Raw genomic sequence first — 14181 nt, forward strand, 5'->3', positions numbered from 1 at the left:
GCAGAGCCAGACTCAGTGCTAGAGATCCGGCTACTGCAGCTTGTCCCAGGTAAGTCATCCCCCACCCCCAACAGTATCCAATGCGGTATACTTGTTGTTGAGGGGAATGGCCACAGAGGAACCCTGCTCTGCCTGCCCTTTCCTCTTCCCTCGCCTGACAGTGACCCAATTTCCTGTGCTCTGCTCCTTTGGTGTGATAGAGAGAGAGAGATAGAGATAGAGAGAGAGAGAGAGAGATAGAGAGAGAGAGATAGAGAGAGAGAGAGATAGAGAGAGAGAGATAGAGAGAGAGAGATAGAGACAGAGAGATAGAGAGAGAGATAGATAGAGAGATAGATAGAGAGATAGAGAGAGAGAGCGAGAGACAGAGAGATAGAGATAGAGATAGAGAGATAGAGAGATAGAGACAGAGAGATAGAGAGAGATAGAGATAGAGAGATAGAGAGATAGAGAGAGAGATAGAGAGAGAGAGATAGAGAGAGATAGATAGAGAGATAGAGAGAGAGAGATAGAGACAGAGAGATAGAGAGAGAGAGATAGAGACAGAGAGATAGAGAGAGATAGAGATAGAGAGAGACACAGAGAGAGATAGAGACAGAGAGATAGAGAGAGAGAGATAGAGACAGAGAGATAGAGATAGAGAGAGACAGAGAGAGAGATAGAGAGAGAGATAGAGAGAGAGAGAGAGAGACAGAGAGACAGAGAGAGAGAGATAGAGACAGAGAGATAGAGAGAAAGGGGCAGGGACTGACACCTCCATCAGCAGCATCCGCTGCCACAGAATTCTGATGTTCCCGCGATCCCCGTCAGCAACACCAGCATGGAATCGGCCAGCCACAGGGCTGCACCCCGGAGGCGAGCATCTTCCAGGCCACCCCCGGAGAATGTCAGAAAACGGTTGGCTGGTGAGCTCCAGGAGAGGGAACTCCTCCCCTGTGAAAAACTGCAGTTTGGGTGCAGCTGCGGATCACAAACTTCGACAGAACCCCAGCCACCTTGAAAAGGGAAAAAGAGACATTAAAGGGAGGAATTTAAACTGCCTCATTTCTCTATCTATGTTCCATTTTCCAAATTCAAAACATTAAAAATTCTCTTACTGCCTGTGACGCAGTTGTCCTCCATCTCTGGTGGTGTTCCCGGCTTCCTTCATCGTGTCGGTAGCCTCCTCTCGGTTTTCACTACTGTCAGTCATGCCAGTCCCAGGTGGAGACTCGGGAATACCGTCACACTCAGATGTAGAAGGATTCTTCGTTGCTGTTTCTGTAACAATTTTGTTTGACCAGTCAGGGTTGTTGGCCCTGAGCTGAACCCCCGAACCTGGAGGACCAGTGGACCACTCTTAGTCTGACCTCTACCCTTTGACCTGCTCAACCAGAGCCCTGACCCCACCCAACATAGATCTCCGACCCCACACAAGCCTCCAAACCCTATGGCAAGGTTGTCATCCTCCTGGAGGAATAAAATTTAATTGAAGTAAAAAAGACTGGACTCCAAAATGATGTGAGTCTTTGTTCGTGTTTAAGCGAGGCACACACGTATCCCGTGGTGATATCATGACGTATACAATTCATGCATTTTTACATGTAGTGAATTCTTTAAACAAACAAGGAGTGCCTAATCAGCAACCTCCCTCCCTTCCCCTCCCCCAGCCTTTTTGTTCCGGTACCTTCCCCCTTCCTTCTCAGTCCTAAAGGAGGGTCTCTGCCCCGAAACGTCGACTGTTTATTCATTTCCACAGATGCGTCCTGACCTGCTGAGATTCTCCAGCATTCTGTGTGTGTGTTGCTCTGGATTTCCAGTGCCTGCAGAATCTCCTGTGTCTGCAGCTCCCCTCTCCCCCAACTGCTCCCTCACCTGGTTTCACCCATCACCTGCCATTTCGTACTTCTACCCCTCCAGCCCACCCCCCCACCCCCAACTTTCTTATCCTGCATTCAGAGTGAGTTCATTAGCACTGGTGCTGGAAAAGGCAACGTCTCCCATTCTCTCCCAGTGTGGGTCCTCGCAGGACGAACAGAGTTTACCCACGGCTTCGGTCAGTTATCTTTAAAAAGTCTTTATTTTCTCCCACACACAGCTTGCAACCAGATGTCTGTGTGTGTGTGTGTGTTTATGGTGGGTGTGGATGTGTGTGTGTGTGTGTGTTTATGGTGGGTGTGGATGTGTGTGTGTGTGTGTGTGTGTGTGTGTGTGTTTATGGTGGGTGTGGATGTGTGTATGTGTGTATGTGTGTGTGTGTGTATGTGTGGGTGTGTGTATGTGTGTGTGCGTGTGTACCTATGGTGTGTGTGTGTGTGTCGGTCAGTCTCTCCAGCCTAACTCATCCACGCCAACCCACGCTCGTCATATTCTTCTGCATTCAGCTCTTGTCTCTCAATTTCTTTCCCATCCACATACTCTCTCTAAGAGAATCACAACCTTGTCGTAGGGTTTGGAGGCTTGGTGCCTAATGACCCGGAGAGCTACGCCGGCTGGGGTCAGGGCTTCATGCTTTGGCTCTTGGTGGGGTCACCCATGCCAAACAGATCAAAGGGTAGAGGCCAGACTGAGAGTGGTCCACCGGTCCTCCAGGTTCGGGGGTTCATCTCAGGGCTAACAACACTGACTGGCCAAACAAAATTGTTACAGAAACAGCAATGACGAACCCTTCTACATCTGAGTGTGACGGTATTCCTGAGTCTCCACCCGGGACTTGCATGACTGACAGTGGTGAAAACCGAGCGGAAGCTACTGACACGATGAAGGAAGCCCCGAACATCGCCCGAGATGGAGGACCTTTATTGCTGCCCGAACCGCCAGCGGTGTCACGGGCAAAAGAAGAATCCCCTGACCAAACACTGTAATTGTGCACCCGTCAATCCTCTCAAGTCAAGTCAAGTGAAGTTTACTGTCATTTAACTACAAACATGTATGTAACATGTATAATGCATATAGAAACAAGACATTTCTTTGAATCAGGTGTAAACCACATAACACACACAACAACTTATTAAGGCAAAGATAAAATCTACAGATGGATCACACATAAATAACAAAACTGAAGGGCATAAATTAAATAATGTCAGGTACGGAACAGATTAACCAGTGACACTTCGAATGTGATACAGCAGGGAGTTCAGAAGCCTGATGGCCTGAGGGACCGTTCTTGTCTTTGTGCATCGGAGTCTCCTGCCTGATGGTAGAAAGTCAAAGACGATGCTGGATGGATGGGTGGGGTCCTTGATAATACTAAGGGATCTGCGTATGCAGCGTTCCTGAGAAATGTCCCCGATGGATGGTAGGGAGACCCCTACGATCCTCTTGGTCGTTCTCACAGTCCTTTGTGGAGACTTCCGGTCCGATGCTCGGCTGCTCCCAGACCAGATGGAGATGCAGCTCGTCAGGACGCTCTCAATGGTGCTCCTGTAAAATTCAGTGAAGATTGGGGGAAGGAGCCTTGCTTGCCTCAGTCTCCTCAGGAAGTGACAAACAACAGAGGCCCCAGCACTGATCTCGGGAGTACACCGCTGATTACAGACTCCCAGTCGGAAAACCACCCCTGCCTCACTGCGCGAGAGACCGACGTTTAGTCAGGACCTCCGGAGCCGTCTGTGTGGGGAGTCTGCACAGTGCCCCCTGTGTCATGGCTTCCTGAACCCTCAGCCCCAGAGTTTGGCAGCACTATGACCACTTGGCACTCAAATAGACTTTGATTTTTGTTGTTCTATTTGTGCTGTCTCTCTAGTAAAATTTGAGAATACTTTATGTATATTTTGGGAATGCTGTTTCTGTACTTGAAGAGTATGCTCCTACTCAGCCAACAGCCCCCCCTGCTGACAGAAGCAAGGTGGCACAGGACAGAGTCCTCAGTTCTGCCTCATCTGTCGTGACTAGCTGGCCAGTGTTGTACATGGTTTGTACATTCCGAAAACCAGTTCTGGTCTTGGCCTTGGTGCTGTTCAGGGTCTCCTTCATCGTGTCAGTAACTTCGTCTTTCACTGCTGTCAGACGTGCCAGTCCCGGGTGGAGACTCAGGACTACCGTCACACTCAGGTGCAGAAGGATTCTTCATTGCTGTTTCCGTAACAGTTTTGTTTGACCAGTCAGGGTCGTTAGCCCTGAGCTGAACCCCTGAACCTGGGTCACTCTTAGTCTGGCCTCTACCCTTTGACCTGTTTGACCTTAGCAAGAGCCAAAGCATAAAGTCCTGACTCCAGCCAACGTAGCTCTGCGGGTCATCGAGGCACGCAAGCCTCCAAACCCAAAGTCAAGGTTGTGCTCCTCTGGGAGGAGGCAGATTCAGACTCAGATTTACTTATCGCGTGTACATCGAAATGTGTCGTTTGTGTTAACAAACAGCACACCTGTAGGACGTGCTGGGCGACGGCCCGCAAGCATCCCCACACGTTCTGGCACCAATAAAGCACACCCACAGTGCTCCACAGAGCAACACGAGCAGCAGCAACAACAATGAAACAAAAGCCCCTTTCCCACCCTCCCTCACATCCGGACCGGCCTCCAGCCTCCAGCCCCAGGCCAAGCTGAGTGCCTCTATCACAGCCAGCCCACTGAGTAACAGCCCACACTATTGTCCACCAATGGGCTGCAACATGGGAAGAGCCTCTCAGACTGTCCATTCAAAATAAATCTTATTATCAAAGTACATACACAACACCATATACAACCCTGAGATTCATTTTCCTGCGGGCATACTCAGCAAATCTAGGGTAGAGTAACTGTAAACAGGGTCAATGAAAGATCAACCAGAGTGCAGAAGACAACAAACTGTGCAAATGCAAATATAAATAAATAACATGAGATAAAGAGTCCTTAAAGTGAGATCATTGGTTGTGGGACACATCTCAATGGATGGGGCAAGTGAGTGTAGTTATCCTCTTTGGTTCAGGAGCCTGGTGGTTGAGGGGTAGTAACTGTTCCTGAAGCTGGTGGTGTGAGTCCTGAGGCTCTTGTACCTTCTACCTGATGGCAGCAGCGAGAAAAGAGCACGGCCTGGGTGGCGAGGATCTTTATTGATGCATGCAGCTTTCCTGCAACAGCGTTTCATGTAGATGTGCTCAATGGTGGGGAGGGCTTTACCCGTGATGGACTGGGCTGTATCCACTACTTTTTGTTGGATTTTCCATTCAAAGGCATTGGTGTTCCCACACCAGACCCTGATGCAACCAGTCAATATGCTCTCCACTACACTGTCCAATTTCATTTGATTATATCTCCAGAGGCTTTGATTGGAGTGCTGTTCAGACACAGTAGAAGTGTTCCCATGCAAGTCCGGTGAAGAGCCTTAAAAACCCAGTCTCCACAAAAGAGGGTACTGTCAAGTGGAGCGGTCATCATGGGAGCGGTCGTCACTGGAGTGGTCTGAGTCAGAGTGGTAAGGCTTTGGCTCAACAGGGCTTCGGCAAGAACAGGCAGAGGCTAGGTAGGTTCATTCCTTATTTCTAATTTATTTTTTCTTATTTACCTCTTGAGAGAATGGGGGGGTCTGCCTACAGGGGCCAGTGTTCTGTTCTGGGTGTGAGATGTGGGATTTCCGGGAGAGTACCTGCCTCCCTGATGGCCAAATGTGCACCAGGTGCACAAACATGCAGCTCCTTAGAGACCGAGTCAGGGAACTGGAGCTGCAGCTCGGTGACCTTCGGCTTGTTCGGGAAAGTGAAGAGGTGATAGACAGGGAGGTAGTCACTCCAAAGCTACAGGAGACAGATAAATGGGTTTCTGTCAGGAGAGGGAAGGGGGAACATCAGATAGTGGTGAGCACCCCTGTGGCCGTCCCCTTCAACAATAAATACTCCGGTTTGAGTACTGTTGGCAGGATGACCCACCTGGGGGAAGCAACAGCGACCATGCCTCGGGCACTGAGTCTGTCCCTGTGGCTCAGAAGGGTAGGGAACTGAAGAGGAAGGCAGTAGTGATAGGGGACTCTATAGTGAGGGGGACAGACAGGAGATTCTGTGGACGTGAAAAAGAAACACGGATGGTAGTCTGCCTCCCAGGTGCCAGGGTCTGACATGTTTCTGAACACGTCCACAGTATCCTGAAAAGGGAGGGTGAGCAGCCAGACGTCATGGTACATGTTGATACCAACAACACAGGTAGAAAAAGGGAGGAGGTCCTGAAAACAGAATACAAGGAATTAGGAAGGAAGCTGAGGAGCAGGACCTCAAGGGTAGTAATCTTGGGATTGCTGCCTGTGCCATATGACAGTGAGGGTAGGAACAGAATGAGGTGGCAGAAAAATGCTTGGCTGAAGAATTGGAGCAGGGGGCAGGGTTTCAGATTTCTGGATCATCGCGATCTCTTCTGGGGCAGGTGGGACCCATACAAAAGGGACGGGTTGCATCCAAATCCAAGGGGGACCAATATTCTTGTGGGCAGGTTTACCAGAGCTATTGGGAGTGGTTTAAACTAATATATCAGGGGGAATGGAACCAGTTTGATAGAGCCGAGGATGAGCCAGCAGCTTTACAAGTAGATGATGGGTGTAACATGAAGGTAAGAAAGGACAAGCCAATGACTGGGTATAAATGCAGACAGATTTGTACCACAGAGGCAAAATTCCAGCGGGCGAAGAATGCAGGACTGAATGCGCTGTTTTTAAATGCGCATAGCATTCTGAATAAGGTGGACAAACTTGTGGCACAGTTAGAGATTGGTCGGTATGACATTGTGGGCATCACTGAGTCATGGCTGAAAGACGGTCATAGTTGGGAGCTAAACAACAAAGGATATACTTTGTATCAGAAGGACAGGCAAGGAGGCTTAGGTGGTGGTGTGGCTCTGTTGGTAAGAGATGGAATTACATCTTTAGAAAGAGGTGACATAGGATCAAGGAACGTCAAATCTTTCTGAGTAGGTTTAAGCAAGCGCAAAGATAAAAAAACACATTATGGGAATCATATATAGGCCTCCAAATAGTAGCCAAGATGTGGGGTTGAGATTGCAAAGGGAGCTGGAAAAGGCATGTATTAAGGGTAATGGAGGACTGGTGATTGGGAGGTACAGAGGCCCAGGTTCTGCAACTTCTCAATCAGGATTGTGGGAATGATGGTGTTAAATACTGAGCTATAGTCGATGAACAGCATCCTGATGTAGGTGTCTGTATTGTCCAGGTGGTCTAAACCTTGCGGACAGCCATTGAGATTGTGGCGATAGGCAAATTGCAATGGGTCCAGGTCCTTGTTGAGACAGGAGTTCAGTCTGGTCATGACCAATCTCTCGAAGCATTTCATCACTGTCAATGTGAGTGCTACCGGGCGATAGTCATTAAGGTAGACCACATTATTCTTCTTAGGCACTGGTATAATTGTTGCCTTTTTGAAGCAAGTGGGGACTTCCGCCCACAGCAGTGAGAGGTTGAAAATATCCTTGAATACTCCCAATAGTTGGTTGGCACAGGTTTTCAGAGCTTTACCAAGTACTCCATCGGGACCTTCCACCTTGCGAGGGTTCACTCTCTTTAAAGACAGCCTAACATCGGCCTCTGAGCTTAATCACTATCTTAATCATGATATATTTAACCTAAACTGCAGGTAAAGCTCCAAAATGTTATGGCTGTACTATGGATCCAACAGAGAGCATTGTGTAAAAGCATTAGTACACAAAACGCAGAACACTACAGCGCAGTACCGGCCCTTCGGCCCACAATGTTGTGCTAACCTTTTAACTTACTCTAAGATCAGTCTAACCTTTCCCTCCTGCATAGCCCCCCGTTTTTCTATCACCCGAAGATTTCATTAACCGTATCTCCCTCTAGCACCACCCCTAGCAGGGAGTTCCAAACACCCACCGCTCTCTGTGTGAAAAACAAAACGTGGTTTGTAACCTCAGACCACTAAATTAATCCAAAGGAAGACTCGGGAGACCAAAATACGGGTCTAACCTTGTGCTCACTTCCAGCGAAGCACGCACGTATCACGCAGCAGTGTGGTGACGTATGCAATTAACACACTTTTACGTACGTCCTGTAAATTAATGATTTAAACATACAAGGATGCTTAATCAAACAGTATATCTACAAGATTACTCAAATATTGCTGAAATATCAAGTAAACAACAGAATCTACCTCGGACATCTGCCCCCGCCTATAATTTCCTCCAATCACCTGAAAGTTATGCCCCTGGTATTAGCCATTTCCACCTTGGGAAAAAATCTCTGGCTGTCCACTCGATCGGTGTCTCTTATCATCCTGTATACCTCTATCAAGTCACCTCACTTCCCACTCAGATCCTCTGATACACGCTAGTGTTAAGTTCAAAGTTCAAAGTATGTATACTATGTACTAAGAACATAAGAAATAGGAGCAGGAGTCGGCCATCTGGCCCATCGAGCCTGCCCCGCCATTCAATAAGATCATGGCTGATCTGACCATGGACTCATCTCCACCTACCTGCCTTTTCCCCATAAACCTTAATTCCCTACTATGCAAAAATCTATCCAACCTTGTCTTAAATACATTTACTGAGGTAGCCTCCACTGCTTCATCGGGCAGAAAATTCCACAGATTCACCCGTCTCCGGGAAAAGCTGTCTCTCCTCATCTCCAACCTAAATCTAGGTTTGTCTCCTTACAGGCAGCCACGAAACAAAGAAACCCAGTAGCAGACATCCTACCCTGCAAAAACTCATTTCAGGGAGGTAGCACCCCCGCCCCCCACAACCTCATATCCCCACCCCCGCATCGACCTCCAAGGGTGTATGTAATACTTTGTTTAGTGATTTTGTCTAATCTGTAAACCAAGTTGTATATGCAGCAAATGACATTAAAATATGTACATATATTATATTATATTATATTATCATGTTTATTCTATTACAACTTTAAGCAAGTCTACAGGGAGTTTGGCCTCATCACGTAGGACACCAATAGCATAGCTCCTTAGCCACTAGCCAGCTAGTTTAAATCAGGGGTCTCCAATTTTTTTTGCACTGTGGACTGGTTTAATATTGACAATATTCTTGCGGACCGGCCGACCCCGGGGGGGGGGGTGGGGGGGGGGGTGTTAAATGCGACCGGAATATAGGTGATAAGTCACTATAAGTCACTTAAAAGTGGCTAATACACTCAATTTCGTTTCTAAAGGGGTTTATCTAACGAATTTAATATTAAACACACAGCGCATAATTTCCTGGCATGGATGTAGTGATAAGTCAATTGTAACAGTGGTCCCAAACCTCCGGGCCGTGAAGAATGCAGCGGTACAGCGGTGGTCAGAACACACCCAGCACATCTTTAAGAAAAAAGCCAAAATAAACAAGCTAATTGATTAGAGACGACGCAATCGGCAATCGCCTCTGATCTGGGCCGACATTTACGTGCCGGGCGGCACCTAATCAATTATCTTCGCAAACACGAGGAATTCTGCAGATGCTGGAAATTCAAGCAACACACATCGAAGTTGCTGGTGAACGCAGCAGGCCAGGCAGCATCTCTAGGAAGAGGTACAGTCGACGTTTTGGGCTGAGACCTGACAAAGTCCTGAAGGAGGGTCTCGGCCCGAAACGTTGACTGTACCTCTTCCTAGAGTTGCTGCCTGGCCTGCTGCGTTCACCAGCAACTTTAATCAATTAGCTTGCTTATTTCGGCTTTTTCTTAAAGATGTGCTGGGTGCGTTCTGGCCACCGCTGTACCGCTGTATTCTTCACGGCCCGGAGGTTGGGGACTACTGAATTATAAGTCAATAGCATCATAACATTTTAAGTAACATTTGGATATTAAACACACAGCACATATTTTCCCCGTATGAAAATATAAAATCATTGCAACACACCAATATCGCTGAATCAGTGGGAGCCCTGGGCCTGTTTTCCTGCAACAACACGGTCCTATTGAGGGGTGATGGGAGACAGCGATACTCGAAGGGGTTCCTTATGTCCGGTCTATTTAGTTTTCGTTGCAGTCATTGCAGAGATATGTTGGAAATGGAAGCAACGTTTTCAGTGCTTTCGTAGCTATCTCAGGATACTCTGCCTCGACTTTGATCTAGAATGCTGGCAGAGATGTTAAGCCAAACATACTTTTCAGCCCGCCGTCATTTGCAGGCTCGGGGAGTTGATCTTTTTCCTGCGCTGACATGGATGATTCACCGGGGACATTCACAGACGGGTCACGGAGCCATTCCTTTGCACATCTTGGGTCACTGATGACCTCGCGTGCGTTAAAATACAGCAGTGCATGACGGGGAATGAGGAAAGGTGCAGCTGACTCATATTGTTTCATATCGCCAAATCATATTGTTTCCTCGCGGCCCGGTGGTTGGGGACCACTCTTAGCACGAAGAGAGACCAATCAGGATGCTTGCTCTCCCTCTCAAAAAAACCTGATTCCGGGATATTGTATATAATTTCCGGGCATCAGGGAGCCACTATTAATAAGTGGGAGACCCCCGGAACTTCCGAGAGAGGTGGGATGTCTGCAGTAGAAGCCATTGTAAAATAGAAGCCTGTCAGACTGCCAATGTGCAGAGAGAGAAAGCACAGTAACCGCAAACAAATAACAGAATTCCGCAAGGAGAGTCCCGTAGTTCAGTACAGAGCCGAGTCGGGAGCAGTGATCTGAACCGGCCCATCCCTCGCTTCGGGCCCCAACACCCTGGCCCTTTCAATCAGGCCCGGCCTGACCTAAATTGACGTCCAAACATCGGGTCCAGTCGCTTCGACACGCTCTGGGGCCTGGACCCCACCCTGCCGATTCAGCCCCGTGCTTCAGTCTCCGTCCAGACGTCGGGTTCAATCTCCCCAATTCCACCCCCCCCACCGGGCCCTGAGCCCCACCATCTCTATTCAGCCTGTACCTGACCTCTCCGACTGGTCCTGTGCTTAAATCTCCGTCCACTCATCGAGTTCAGTTGGTTCGGCGCCTGGATCCCACACGCCACTCCAACTCAGCTTGTACTCAACATTCCCCATTCGGCACGGCATTTAAAGGGATCGGGACTCGGGCCTGCCTCGCTTCTCAGCAACGGCCCCACGCATCTCCTCACCTGGGTTCTGCCACATTGAATCGTCTCCAAGTCCAAAGGGAGGCGACAGACTTGCGATGATCGCCTGCCAGAGGAAGTCACAGAAAAGTACAGCACAGAAACTGGCCCTTCAGCCCATCTAGTCCATGCCAAACCATTTAAACTGCCTACTCCTGTCGACCTGCACCAGCCCTCCACACCCCTCCCATCCATGTACCTATCCAAACCCCTCTTAAACGTTGAAATCCAGCCTGCGTGCCCCACTTACGCTGGCAGCTCATTCCACACTCTCACCGCTCTCTGAGTGAAGACGTTTCCCCTCATGTTCTCCTTCAACTTTTCACCCTTCACCCTTAACCCATGACCTCTGGTTGTAGTTCCCACCCAAATGCCTGCTTGCATATACCCTGTCTCTACCCCTCATAATTTTGGATTCACACCGCCAGTGTCTAAAGTAAGCAGTCCCAGGTTTCTGTCTTCCAGCAGGTTACTTGGTCTGGTGAGGTAGCGCCACAGAGAAGTGTCAGAGGCTCGATCGCACAGGAGGCAACAGGGAGTGATGGAGTCGGTCAACTCCATCGCAGGTACTGCACCGCCCACCTTCGAGGACATCTACAAGAGATGATGTCCACCACCCTGGCCATGCTCTCTTCACACTGCTGCCATCAAGAAGGAGGTACAGGAGCCTCAGGGCCCACACCACCAGGTTCAGGAACATTTATTACCCCTCAACCATTAGGAAGGAGGTACAGGAGCCTCAGGACCCACACCACCAGGTTCAGGAACAGTTATTACCCCTCAACCATCAGGAAGGAGGTACAGGAGCCTCAGGACCCACACCACCAGGTTCAGGAACAGTTATTACCCCTCAACCATCAGGAAGGAGGTACAGGAGCCTCAGGACCCACACCACCAGGTTCAGGAACAGTTATTACCCCTCAACCATCAGGCTCCTGAACCAGAGGAGACAACTTCACTTCAAAGCTCAAAGTAAATTTATTATCAAGGTACATATATGTCACCATGTACAACCCTGAGATTCATTTTATTGTGGGCATCCTCAATAAACCCATCAAATAATAACCATAGCAAAATCACTGGAGTGTTCCCACAACCTATGGACCCACTTTCAAGGACTCTTCAACTCGGGTTCTCCAAATTGTTTACTTATTTATTTGTTTTATTACTTTTTTTTTCTCTTGTATTTGCACAGTTCGTTGTCTTCTGCGCGCTGGCTGTTCGCCCGTCCTGTTTTGAGCAGTCTTGCATTAATTCTACTACGGTTCTTGGATTTACTGAGTATGCCTGCAAGAAAATGTGGCATTATGTGGTACTATGTACTATGTTATTGAGTTGAATTTACTTTATTTCCTACATCCTTCACATACATGAGGAGTAAAAATCTTTATTAGTCTCCGTCTAAATGTGCCATGTGCGATCATAGTAATTTATAATAAATAGAACAGCCAATGTAATATAGAGGACACTCAAATCAGTGTGAGTTATTCAGTCTGATGGCCTGGTGGAAGAATCTGTCCTGGAGCCTGTTGGTCCTGGCTTTTATGCTGCGGCACCATTTCCCGGATGGTAGCAGCTGGAACAGTTTGTGGTTGGGGTGTCTTGGGTCCCCAATGATCCTACGGGCCCTTTTTACACACCTGTCCTTGTAACTGTCCTGAATCATATCTCCAGATGCGCAGGACTGTCCCCACTGCTCTCTGTGGAGTTCTGTTCCCATACCAGGCAGTGATGCAGCCAGTCGGGATGCTCCCAATTGTGCCCCTGTGAAAAGTTCTTAGAATCTGGGGGCCCATACCAAAATTTCTCAACCATCTGAGGTGAAACAGGCACTGTTGTGCTTTTTCACCACACAGCTGGTGTGTACAGACCACGTGAGGTCCTCGGTGATATGGATGCCAAGGAACTTGAAGCTGTTTACCCTCTCAACCCCAGATTCATTGATGTCAATAGGGATTAGCCCGTCTCTATTCCTCCCGTAATCCACAACCAGCTCCTTTGTTTTTTGTGACATTGAGGAAGAGGTTATTTTCTTGACGCCACTGTGTCAGAGAGATGACTTCTTCCCTGTAGACCACCTCATTATTGTTTGAGATTAGGCCAATCAATGTAGTGTAATCGGCAAATTTAATTAGCAGATAGGAGCTGTGAGTGGTGACACAGTCATGGGTATACAGAGAGTAAAGGAGAGAGCTTAGGACACAGCCCTGAGGGGCTCCTGTGTTGAGGATCAGAGGGGCGGAGGTGAGGGAGCCCACTCTTACCACCTGCGGTGATCTGACAGGAAGTCCAGGATCCAGCTACACAAGGCAGGGTGAAGGCTGAGGTCTCTGAGCTTCTCGTTGAGCCTGTAGAGAATTATGGTGTTGAATGATGAACTGTGGTCCAAGAACAGCATTCTCACATAGCATTCTTCTTCCCCAGAAATGGAAGGACGGTGTGTAGAGCTGTGGCTAATGTATCGTCTGTCGATCGGTTGTGTCAGTAGGCGAATTATAGGGGGTCGTGTGGGTGGTAGCAAGCTGCAGATGTGGATTTGATTATTATTGAGGTGAGTGCGACAGGACACCAGTCACGTTAGCTTGGTCTTTTTTGGTACAGGAACAATGGCGGGTAATTTGAAGAAGGAGGGAATTCTACACTGGGAGAGGGAGAGGTTAAAAATGTCAGTAAACACAGTTGCCAGTTGTGCTGTACACATCCTGAGTACCTGCCCTAGGATGTCGTCCGGTCCCGCAGCCTTGCGACTGTCCACCCGTTGGGAACATCTGCGTACCTCAGCCTCAGAGACGACCAGGTTACAGAGGTGACTTTCCTCGGAGGCTCAGAGTTAGCAACATCGAACTTAGTGTAAAAGTGATCGAGCTCATCTGGGAGAGAGGCCGCGATGTTGGCAACACCACAACGTTTGGCCTTGAAGTCTGCGATGGTATGCAACCCTTGCCACAAGTCCCGTGTGCTATTCGTTGTGAATCTTGACTCAGTCTTGTCCCTGTATTGTTGTTTCACTGCCTTGATGGCCTTGCGCAGATCGTAGCTGCTTTTCCTAAGCGCCAGCTGATCACCAGCGATGTAAGCTCTATGTCACACAGTAAGTGCTGCTCGAACGGAACTCGTGATCCAGGGTTTCTGGTTCAGGAAGACCCTGACCGACTTCTGGGGGACAACATCGTTGATGCGCTTCTGGATGAAGCACGTGACTTCA

The sequence above is a fragment of the Mobula birostris genome, chromosome 10 (assembly GCF_030028105.1).
Source record: "Mobula birostris isolate sMobBir1 chromosome 10, sMobBir1.hap1, whole genome shotgun sequence".
NCBI classification, from domain to species: domain Eukaryota; kingdom Metazoa; phylum Chordata; class Chondrichthyes; order Myliobatiformes; family Myliobatidae; genus Mobula; species Mobula birostris.